Raw genomic sequence first — 11899 nt, 5'->3', positions numbered from 1 at the left:
GGGACGAAGACGAAGATTATAAAATAAGTAAAGCAATCGTTCAGTCAATGAGAGTTGTCAACGATATTGCAGAGAGAGGAGTGGCTTTGATGGAGGAATATAACAAATTACACACCACAAATGAAGAACAAAAACAGTTCCTTTTGTTACTAATAAAACAGTTTAGGCAGAAATATCCGGACAGAAAAAAATCAACTTTAATATTATAATAATGTAAATACTTGTAGAATGTAATTATAACATAGCTAATTAAAATAACAATACCTACCTTATATGTAAAAATTATACTAGATAATAAAATATACAAACAATTAATTTTTTTTCGAAATTTATCAATTTTCAATTCCTGGTAGCGACCTTAAAAAAAAATTCAAAAAAAAAAATTTTACATGTAATAGTATCTCCGAGGTAGGTATACAGTAATTACGAGGTGCCGTCAAACAAATTGAAGAAAAAAATGTATTTGCCCATATACCCGACAGCAAATTTTTGATTGATAATATTATTATAACATTGTAATAACGAATAATATTCGTATAACGTTATTATGATACTATTATAATAATATTATTATTACAAAATGCTGTCTGGGTATAAGCATCGCCCTAATACTCGTGCGTGTGGCGTATCTGGCGACGCTGTATCGGTCGCGATCTCTGTTTCAGCGATCAAACAGCTGACTTACGCCCGGCCATTGCTTCCGGCGATACGGCGGGGAACTCGGTTTAGTATTCTCGCGCGGTGGCTGGCGCGATACGATGATGCGTGACCGCGAAATATATCTCAAACCGGAAACGGGCGAATCGGCTCGCCAGCCGGTGGCGGATAACGTACGGCGTTCGATTTATCACACTGCAGTTGTGATGAATCGAACGCAATTACCGGGCAACGAGCATTCCGCCGCGTGTTTGTAATCCCCTCGGTGCGATATCTCATTCTCCTCCGTCGTTTGTCCGCGGCGAATCCTTTTTATTTATTTTTTTTTTCCCCCACCGACAATAGCTGATATGGTCGAAACGACGATAGCAATATTGTTATAATTATTATTGTTTTGGTTTCTCAACACGAACCTAACAAAAAATTGTTTTGAAGCAAAATAAAAACACTTGGCCTGTGGTTAATTTGTTTTTTTTTTTAACTATAGATAAAATGTTTGTTCCTTTTCATATTTTATAGTTGGGGTAGTATAAGAAAATAATACGAATACCTAATCAGAATGAGTAATGAAATGTATTGGTATTATTTTAATATTTTATTTATATTAATATTCTAAGATATTTTTAGGATTAAATTTAAAAGGTTTAAAATTATTTGGTAACGTGCATTGCATGTTTTTTGATAACGTTCATCGCCAGTTATTAGTAATGTGCCGGGAGTATTACTTGTATCGCATAATACCGGATAACTTGTATGGAATGATACTTGTAATGTGCATGGAATATTAAAATAAAGCATTGCGTTCATATTACAATTAAAGTTACTCTCTCCGGACATAAGCAGTCCCATGCACATCGCGGTTACGCGAATATAACATGAAAATATGTAACATTACAAGTTCCAAATAATTAACGTTGTAAAAACATCGCCGAAATGTTCCATTGCGCAGTGGGTACCTATATTAGTACGGGAATTTAAAAATTATTTTCACAACGCATATTATTATTATTATTATAATCCGTCACTTCGATACAACAAATTATAAAATTTCTATAATAGTGTGGACATTGGACTGCGAGCGTAAGGTACGTGTCCAGACGACGACCCGCAAAACGCACGCCAATATCGTTCCCGTCGCGTTCGGTCGGTCGCTTCTGCGCGTTTTCGATAAAATATCGTAACGTTGACCGCGGGCGATTTTTACGCGGCGTTCGTCGGCGGCCACTCTCGACGTTCCGTGTTAAGCTTCAATTTTTTTTTTCTTTGCACGTTACGTACATTATTGTGTTCGCTTTTATTTTTCGCGTCCACGCGACGCAACGATAATACCTGTGCCCTTTTGACATCATTAACCCACTTCTTAAACGTATATATATATATATATATAATATGAAATTATCCATTCAATTGTCTCGCATTGACCGATATACACCCGGGGGCCTCTGACCGTGCACACATCTGGATCGTGTCTAGTCGTCAGATGGTCATCGAATGGATTGCTTTTTTTTTTTTTTACGTAACGCGAGTTTGTTTTATACGTTTTTCGTAACTGGTACTTATCACGATATCGTAGTAATTCACTAAATCGACGGTATCGACTCGCACACGACCTCTGTGACGTGTATGGTTTTCTGGGCGGACGTGAAACGATATGGTGATATGCAGTGGCGTATTTTCAAATTTTTTGTGGGGGGGGGGGGTCTAAATATTAAGTACCTATAAGTTTATAATATAAAAAAAACACATACGAGTTATGATGTAATAACTATATTATTTATATTATATTATGTATATTTCACTACTATTATGATTTATTAATACAAATTAATAGTTTTTTATAATAAAAAAGGTAAACGTCTTTTTTTTCTGGCTAGTTCTCCAATAACCTCTTCCGGTTCTATTAAGTAGTTTTTATTTATCGATAACATCGCTAAACCGTTCAATCTTCCCTATAAACAAAAAAATAAACAAAGTGTTTAATTGTAATTTGTAAATAACAAGAATATTTTTTTAAGTTTATAATAATTTACCTCTGACATGGAATTCCTTAGATACGTTTTTATTCTTTTTAAATTTGAAAATGTTCTTTCATTTGTGGCAGAGGAAACAGGTAGCGTGACTAAGATTTGAAGAAGTTTAATATATGTTTGGATAAATTGACTGGTTACACATAGCCATAGCCTCTAGAGCATTATTTGGTTTCTCTGTTGTTTGCATGAGTTTTCTCTGCTATAATTTGTATTCTGCTTCAATAATTTGATTTTGAGATCCTTCATTCTGCAAATCTTCAATATATTTATTTGAAAGAATTATAATATCTTCGATGGGACCAAAATATTTTCACAGGAAAATTATAATTTACATCGGGAATCCAAATTGCATTTAGTACATCATGTATTTCATTTTGAGTCAATACTCTTTTGACGTAATTGAAAATATCGTGTCTATTTATATGGGACGTGGACAACGTAGGGATATCAGTGTCTGATGCTGAAACTACTGAATCTGTGTTATTTTGTATATTGTCAACTTTTTGAGGTTTGAAAAAAGACTGAATATTGGGTTTCTTTTTAGAAGTCATAATTGTGATCTATTTAGAATAATATATAAAATACATTAATATTATGTATAGGTACCTAGTGTATACATAATAATATTATTATCATTTTAATATTTTTATTTTACACGTTTTATCAAACAATAATAGTTGTAAATTAAGTTTGAAATTATAAATTAGCAATTACCTTACGTCCTTACTGTCTTGTTAAGTGTTTCCGTGTTCATGTAGCGAATTAAGCAGAATGCCTACTAATAATCACGGTTATCTTCTATACCGTGCTATAATGTCAATAACAGTCGGCGTACCTACTAATATAATCATATATTATTATGTTACGTCGTTATCGTCGTCGGACTCGTTTTCGTCGTAATTGTCGTCGTCGGACGGCGACGACGCGACAAAAATAACCAAAAGTTAAACCAAAGTAAAAACCCATAATATAAAATTAATATTCTCTTTCTCGGTACCTACGTACCAAGTTATTAATGACTTTTTAAATTTTTTTCTGGGGGGGTCGGGACCCGGGAACCCCCCCCCCGTAAATACGCCACTGGTGATATGCCACGAGGGAGGAAGCGATCAATCGTAAACCACAAAACGCATTTTAAAACACAGAGTTGCTGCGAATCACTTTTACGTTACGTATTGCGTTCAAGCATAATAATATCAATGACTATATATATATATATATATATTGTATTGGTAATGTTATATTATAAACGGCCATTTTGTCGTATACAGTACAATTAAAATAAATCACGATGATCGGTGTTCGGGATCGGATATGTTAAACGTATTTTCCGGTACTCTTGGCGTGTACAGACGTGTTTTAGGGTTTATACTCAACCAGCCGCCTTACTCGTTGTACAGCGCTTATTTCCTTCGTCGCAATTATTGCCAAGTAAGGCGTCATACGGTTTGAATGGTCTCGAATATTGCGATAACCGACGAAACGACCCATTCTCATGGCTGTCCCAAGCATGGACCGTATTTTTATCCCCAATATAATAAAAATTCCAAAAATCCCATCGTGCGTGTGATATAGATTATTTTTTATGGTTATACTATCGCATCGAGTAATGTTAAAGACCCTATTGATTTTTTAAATTTAATATGTGTATGAAGTTTTGTATTCCATACTAGCATATTAAATTTGAACGCGAAGTAAGTTTCAAAATTAAAACGTTTATACATAATAATATGATAACTGTAGCATATGCGTGTATTGTGTATCACACGTATATTACATTATTGCAGCACTCGAAGTGCGTTGCGTAACCGACTGAGTTAAAACGATTTTGTTGTACAATTTGTGCTTTGCGACAAAATTGATTGCACATTAGTCAGCTGCAGTGTTATAAAGGCTTTGGGTTTCGATAATTACACACATATATATACGTCTATCATATTATATTATACAATGTTAGGGCAGATTACAATATTTGGCGTACACTGTTCGCGAGTCGAGTGAGACGGCAGGCCCCCGAAGCTATGCCGGGCAAACAAGTCGACGTAATAATTATTAATCTGATGCACGGAGTTCGTGGGCAGATTACGTCCAGTAATGGCTAATGAGAATACAACGATAATGTTGTTGATAAATATTGTGAACACGACGTGCATTGTTCGAATTAATGACACAATGCGTTTACTTCCGTGCTGTAACTGTCAGTTTCGTATTATTATTATTATTATTATTATTTTTTCGTTTCGTTTAATTTTGATTTCGTTCGACTCTGTCCCTTTGCAAACGTACCGCGCCGACCGTAGCACGTCGACCCTGCGCCTACACGTCCTTATCGTTAACGATAATTCCGTTGCGGCACGTCAACGCGCGCACTGTTTGACAAACAATTTTTTTAACGACTCCAACTACTACTATTATATACGTATGCCTATAACGACGACGAAGACAATAATAATAACAGCGGTAGACACATCATATTAAATATATAATGAGGATATATACTGCACGGCAGTGGCGAGAGACGCTAATGAGCTGTGCACATTGTAATGTGGGCACGGGAGAACGTCTAAACGAGTGAGTAGTATCGGACTGGACTTGAAAATATTAAGTTATGCGCCGGCACCGAGGATCACAAATGTGACCTTGAAAAAGTGACAGTTTGATGGCCACGACAGTCGCGGTGTGTATTGCGATTGTTTTCAACACCGGAGCTGACTGCTAAGTGGGTGAAACATCTGAGCTCGTATGAGTACCACGGCACGTTTTTGCACAAGCTCAATGATATTAAATCAAAAATGTTTTTTTTTTTCGTACAAGTTTGTGAATGGTTTGATTGTAGTAAGTATATTTAAAGCGGTTATTCTATATAATGTATTGGCTTGTAAATTATAAGTCCAAGATTTATAAAAACAACGCCGTTCGCTTGACGGCCGTCACTGCGTGTTTTAATCTTCAGTCACTGCATCAAAAAGATATTATGGAAAAAGTATAAGTATAGCTGTGACACGTTTACGCAGGAAAACGTAAATACGAAATTTATTAAACCGTTATTATAGGTAGTGGATAATATTATTATAGTTCTAAAATATTATCGAGCGCATTAATGGCGACTATTTAAATTTGGTGTAAATATATTTTTGACACTATAACTCGTCAACAATGTATTTTTATCATTTTATTTAAATTTCAACACTATAATATTATGTATTTCAGAACTCCGTACGTCAGCGTGATGTGGCTTTCGGGTTTCTAATATTGCTTTCAAACGACGTGCCTTTGATTAAACGTCCGTGAAAAATCGAAATTAATATAGGTAGTATGTGGCATGGAAACCGGCATCACGAAAAAAAAAAATAAACAAATGAATCACGTTTTATACCAGAGATACAAAATATAATAATAATAATTTTTTTTTTTAAACTGCCTATGGCATCTTTATTTAAACGATCAAAGGTCTTTATAAATACAATACATTGTGGGCAGATACTGTATGAAAACGTATAAGTAATATTATGTAATGTATAATAATAATAATAATAATAATAATAATTTAAATATAAAAAATACAACAATAATATTATAATTACTAGTGTACTTGAATTGCCTATCTATACCGCCGTGTAATCAAAATTGTATAATTTATTTCAAATTCATTGCAAAAAAAAAAAATAAATATAATTTTGCTAATGAAAAGCCAACAAATAGGCAATAGCCAAAACACAGGAAATGTGTCGTGTTAAAAGTGTGGCGTGGACATGAATATTCAAGTTGGTTGTATTTACTGGAACTAAACTTTGTATTTTCTAAAAAGTTCGGTTGCTTCGACATCAAAGTATAAGCGAAGTATTAGCGAATTAATTTTTATTGATATATGATTGAGTAAACGAAAAGATGTTTATAATATGGTTTGTGTTGTTTTCATAATGAGTTTATATTTAATTAACTTTCTATACAACCATCTGATAAGTTATTATTATTTCAGTCAGCTTAATTTAAATTCTTGTAAATTTATTATTATTATTGTTCCTACATACTACTAATCACCATAATATTATAAAGCTGATAAAGCACAAATGCATCATTAAATTAATAGTTTGTAAGCAAAACAATAATTCATTATAATTAACACGTATATAATATTATAGTCAATGATTTTGTGTATTTTAACTTAAATTGAATATGTTCGATATGTTTTATAAAAACGGTGGTAAGTAATTATTCATTTTAACGTAGCTTTAATTATTTTACAAACAAATTTCATATTTTAATAATGCAATCATCGCCTGAAGAGATGATCGAAGTAGCTGAGTAGACTATTAGATAATAATTCCAATTCCGTCATCGATTAGGTTAGGGCCCGTCATGGTCACTTTTAACGTGTACAAAATATGCTTTCATATAAATATTTAAATGTTTGACATTATGTTGTGTAAGACCTCGGGTCAAAAATTTCTGACATCTTGTGTGCAGACTGTAATACGCTGGATTTTGTCAAATTGTGCATTTGCTCGTGGCCCAGTTTACTCATAGTAATGTGTAAACTTTACGGGTCATTATGTGAAAGGGCGAAACGGTTGGATGATGGTATAGGTACAACTTTTCCAAAAGTAAATTCTAGGAAATCTCTTCTTTATTACTTCGTCTAGGGGATTTACCATAGGTATTTCTCAGTAGTTTTCTGCTAGATATTATCCGGTCTACTTGTATGTATACTGTACAAACAAACACAATGCACACTGTGGCCTTGGTTATTGAAAGTTTACTATACTATATTTAAACTTGTTGTAAGTGTTTTTAGCACCTCACGTATTCAAAATCAATGGTTTTATACCAATACGTTTCAGGATGGAAAGTGTATATCTGATGAAATAAGACTTTATGGTTGCATAATGTATATAAAATGCTCATTCACGATATAAAACTTCATATATTCATATGATATCATACTCTTCTATCTTTTGAACTCAATTATTGACTGTTAATGGAGTAATGTTTAAAAAAAAAAACATTGCAATTCAATAATTAATATGTCATTCTAGCCAGTGATTTTTTTTAAGTAATAAAAATGATTACACTACATTTTATAATGACATTGATTTTTTTTGATCGGCGAGCAGTGAAAATCATTAATATAATTTATAAAGAATATTTAATTTGGAGTCTGCATATAAGTTTTTTCATACACATTTTTTCGAAAATTTGAACGGTAGGTATATTATAATATGCTTAATTATATTATATTTTGTTTATTTATTCAAATGGGCTTATGTCCAATAACAGTTTTAACTTTTAAATACGAGTATAATATCAAAGTGCATCGAAACAGCTAAAATGATAATAAATAACAGAATAATACCGATGTATTGATATGTTATGTCTTCTTTAAAAGGAACTAAAAGGACAAACTTAATAATGTCAAAGTCAAAAATCTCTCGAAATTGAGGCAGCGTATAATAACAACAATCGCCTAATGTACATAGAATTGATTTATGCGTTATTAAATAGATGTATAATTTGAGGTAATTGAAAATGTATAGACGCGCATTATTATTAGCTTCGTATATAATATAGACACGTGAATTCACGACTACATGACCCTCATGCAATTAACTATTCACATATGTTGATTTAGAGCATTGTCAGTAATATTTTAACGAATATAAAATGTCACAGTTGTGGAGTGGGTGGCTTGGGTATGCATGGAACAATCTACGACCAGATTGAGACGTGTGCACGATTTAAAGTTAATAGAGCAAAATAGAATATTATTTGTATTTAAACTATTACAATTGCAAACACGTCATTATAAAAATTTGTTCGTAACAGTAGTAATGCAGTATCGCAGGCAGCGCTGAAATTAAGGAAGAAACGTGATCGTGGATTGCCAATATAAACGAATTTCATCTATTAAGTACCCGAATTATATAATATAGTCACCTATACAAATTACTGTAGATATATTCTACATCTAACATGCTATGTGACGAAATTCACGTACATGGATATATACTATATATTGTAAACCAAGTCCTCTCAAGTTTGTTTGCTTTGTATATTATATATTTTGTATCTATGGCTGATAAGGTTTTTGTGCTATACATTTCCATGTGATAATAATATAGTTATGCTGATCGTGTTGAGATGAAATATATTATTATATTATTACTTATTACAACGTTACGATAAGTAATAACGGCGAATAAGGACGTCGTTTTGCTCGACATGTCGAAACTTCGTATTTGCCGTGACTTACGTAAGGTCTCTGTTATGAGTGAAAAGTTTTTACCTGTCAGAACAGTTTTTCACTCCAACGGCTTATTACCGTCCTATCTTAACGTACCAAAAGTTTTTAAGGAATCAATTTTTTTTTTAAATTCGAGTAAGCTTACAAATTGAGGAATAAAGTAATCCTTCCGTCAACGTCTGGTTGGTTGAAACAAAAGTAAAACAAAATTTTTGATCGATGTTAACACTAATTGGGTCAAAATTAAAGTACCAGATAATAAAGTCGTAGAAGATGCTTTTTTAGTATTAATATTTTGTAAAAATTTACTATGAAATATAATTTTTACCTTTAAATCGTTCAACACCGATAGTTCTTAACGTGTTGATTAACATTAGATATCTATAGATAGTTACAATTATTTATAATCACATTTAGTGAACAATCCGATATTAAAATAATACATTTGATTCCGTGATTGTTTACAAATGTTAAAAACGTTGTCAAATAACATAGTGGTTGAGAAACGGCGTAACGCATATTATTACACTAATATATAGGTTTTCTCATCCAACTCGCCAGTGTAAAATATAATAATAGTAATTGACATTTTATTTATTATATTAATTTCCAGTCAAGTCATCAGGTGTCACTAATATGGGTGGCTCCTTATTTAAAATTGTCATTTACATTTTATTATGTCATCACATATTATACTTATTTCGCTAAAAGTACGGGTTGTGTGTGTTTTTAATGTAAAATAAAATATTTGACACTGTTATATAGCGCATAATATATCGTACCTATGATGTTATGACATTACATGTAACTGTAATCCGTAATAAATATTTATTATTATTATTATTATTATTATTATTATTATTATTATTATTATTACACATTGTATAATTATTAGTTGCGCGGCAATCGCGATACCATTGATCATTTTTACCTGAATGACGCGTTGGTTCGCCCCGAACCCGAGCCGATCGGTATTGCTGTCAATAACGTCGACATTAATTGCTGTTCGCACGTTATACGTTCGCCGTTCGTCGTTTCATAACGACGCGTCCAACAGCAGCTGCGATTTAAACTCGCATAATATTTTGTCACAATTTATCGCGCCACGTTGACGAGTATATAATAATAATATTTTCGCGGCTCCGACACTCTGCCCGCCGCCGTCGGCACTGCGGCCTGCAGTCGTCCACGTGCAACTGTCGCACCGTGCGGCGGATAACGACGATACGTCACCCGGAAACTCTATTCGAAGTGTGTGCGTCGACTGCACGCGCGTTCTTCGAAACAGTTCTCTCGTCCAAACCGTCGTTTTCGGATAAAACCATACCGTCGAATAATAATATTATAATGTGTGTGTGTGTGTGCGACCAACAACGCGCAGTTCAGAGGCCATTAATCAACGAGATGTATTATTCGCCAAGCCCGCGGCGGACCTCCGGCGCGAATCTTCAGTTTAAAACCGTATTAATTATACGACGATATGGCGGGCAGCGAGAAAAAACGGACGGAGGCGAATAATACGAAGGGAAAAACACCGCGCACTGCACACTCGACGAAATGTATGGGCGGCACGCGCAGGCGGTGTCGTGGCGGAGACGATGCGGTCGTTAATCATTTGGCGGCACGATAGAGACCCAACAGCGCCGAGATTACTGGGACAAATACAGTTTTTAAAGACTGTCGTAAATATAATATGTATATCATCTATGAATACGTCGTCCCGCACTGTCCACAATATCGTCTGCTGTCGTCGAAAATCTTCATATCCGGACCGATCACGTCGACACGTCATCTAGTCGATACCCGGAGTTTGGCGTGAAATTTTTCACGACCAACACGTCCGGAATCGTCGAAAACGTGGTCACGATATTTTATATTTCTCCACGTATATCATAGTTATTCGTCCTGCGCTCTAGTGCGCGTACGGCGATAACAGCATAATAATATTATTATTATATTCTCACTCGCAGGCACACACCTTGTCGACTCGACGTAAACATCGTTCGTCGTTGAACGCACATTATGATGATCTATCGTTTGAATTCCGCCATTCTGTATTCTGTCCCGCCAACAACAGCGGTCGGCGCGTGGTCTTACGCGGACGACGATAATATGATATAAACTTTGCATCGTCGTCGAGGGATGACGGTCGTGCGCCGATTTTATGACAGGGGTGACACGTGGACGTTATATATATATATACAATAAAACTTAACACGCGGGGGCGAGCAATCTCGTTTTGCCCCGGCCAGCCCTGCAGTATGTGATCGCACTCGTTACACGATAAAACAACGCTGTACGACGATTATTATTACCGCCACCGGCTTTGCCGTCGACGCGGTGGTACAACACGTGGCCGTTCTCGCAAAACTTGACGCTATTTTTCACATTCCATATCGTATAATATTATTGTTATCGGATCATGATAATATCACGCCGCCTAAAACGTAGTTTTCCCTCGTCTCGGGACGATCGACACGATGTCTGCAAATCGCAGACTTACCCCCATCCGCGTCCGTTTGCAGTGTTCCAAAACGCGCTTTCGTCATTTGCTATTAAAATATTTGCCTTACGCTCGGCGCTCTCTGTTACTTTTTGAATTATTTTTTACCAACCGACACCGTCATATTATAGTCAACGTACGGACCTATAGTAAATCCAGATTGGGGCTTATACCGTAGGGATAGGACACATTTACGAGTACGAACCGCACTCGCCCAGTGATGATGCACATAATATTATATACATATCGCCGCCGAAACTCATGTAAGCCCGGAAGTATTATGGTGTTTTTTTTCCTGCCCCACACCATACCCGTCTATTCATCTTCGTTCCGGTGGGCGCGTTTATTCGGTCTACCGTGAAACATTTGAGCCGAGTGCCATGCGTAGTGATCGTTATAATTCGACGTTTTTGGTCGATTAGGCAACTACGGCCGAGCGATTAAAAACGATACGAGTATACATTTTGG

Source organism: Metopolophium dirhodum, chromosome 8, assembly GCF_019925205.1.
Source record: "Metopolophium dirhodum isolate CAU chromosome 8, ASM1992520v1, whole genome shotgun sequence".
NCBI lineage: Eukaryota > Metazoa > Arthropoda > Insecta > Hemiptera > Aphididae > Metopolophium > Metopolophium dirhodum.
The sequence above is the reverse complement of the archived record's forward strand: the minus strand, read 5'-3'. Positions refer to the sequence as shown.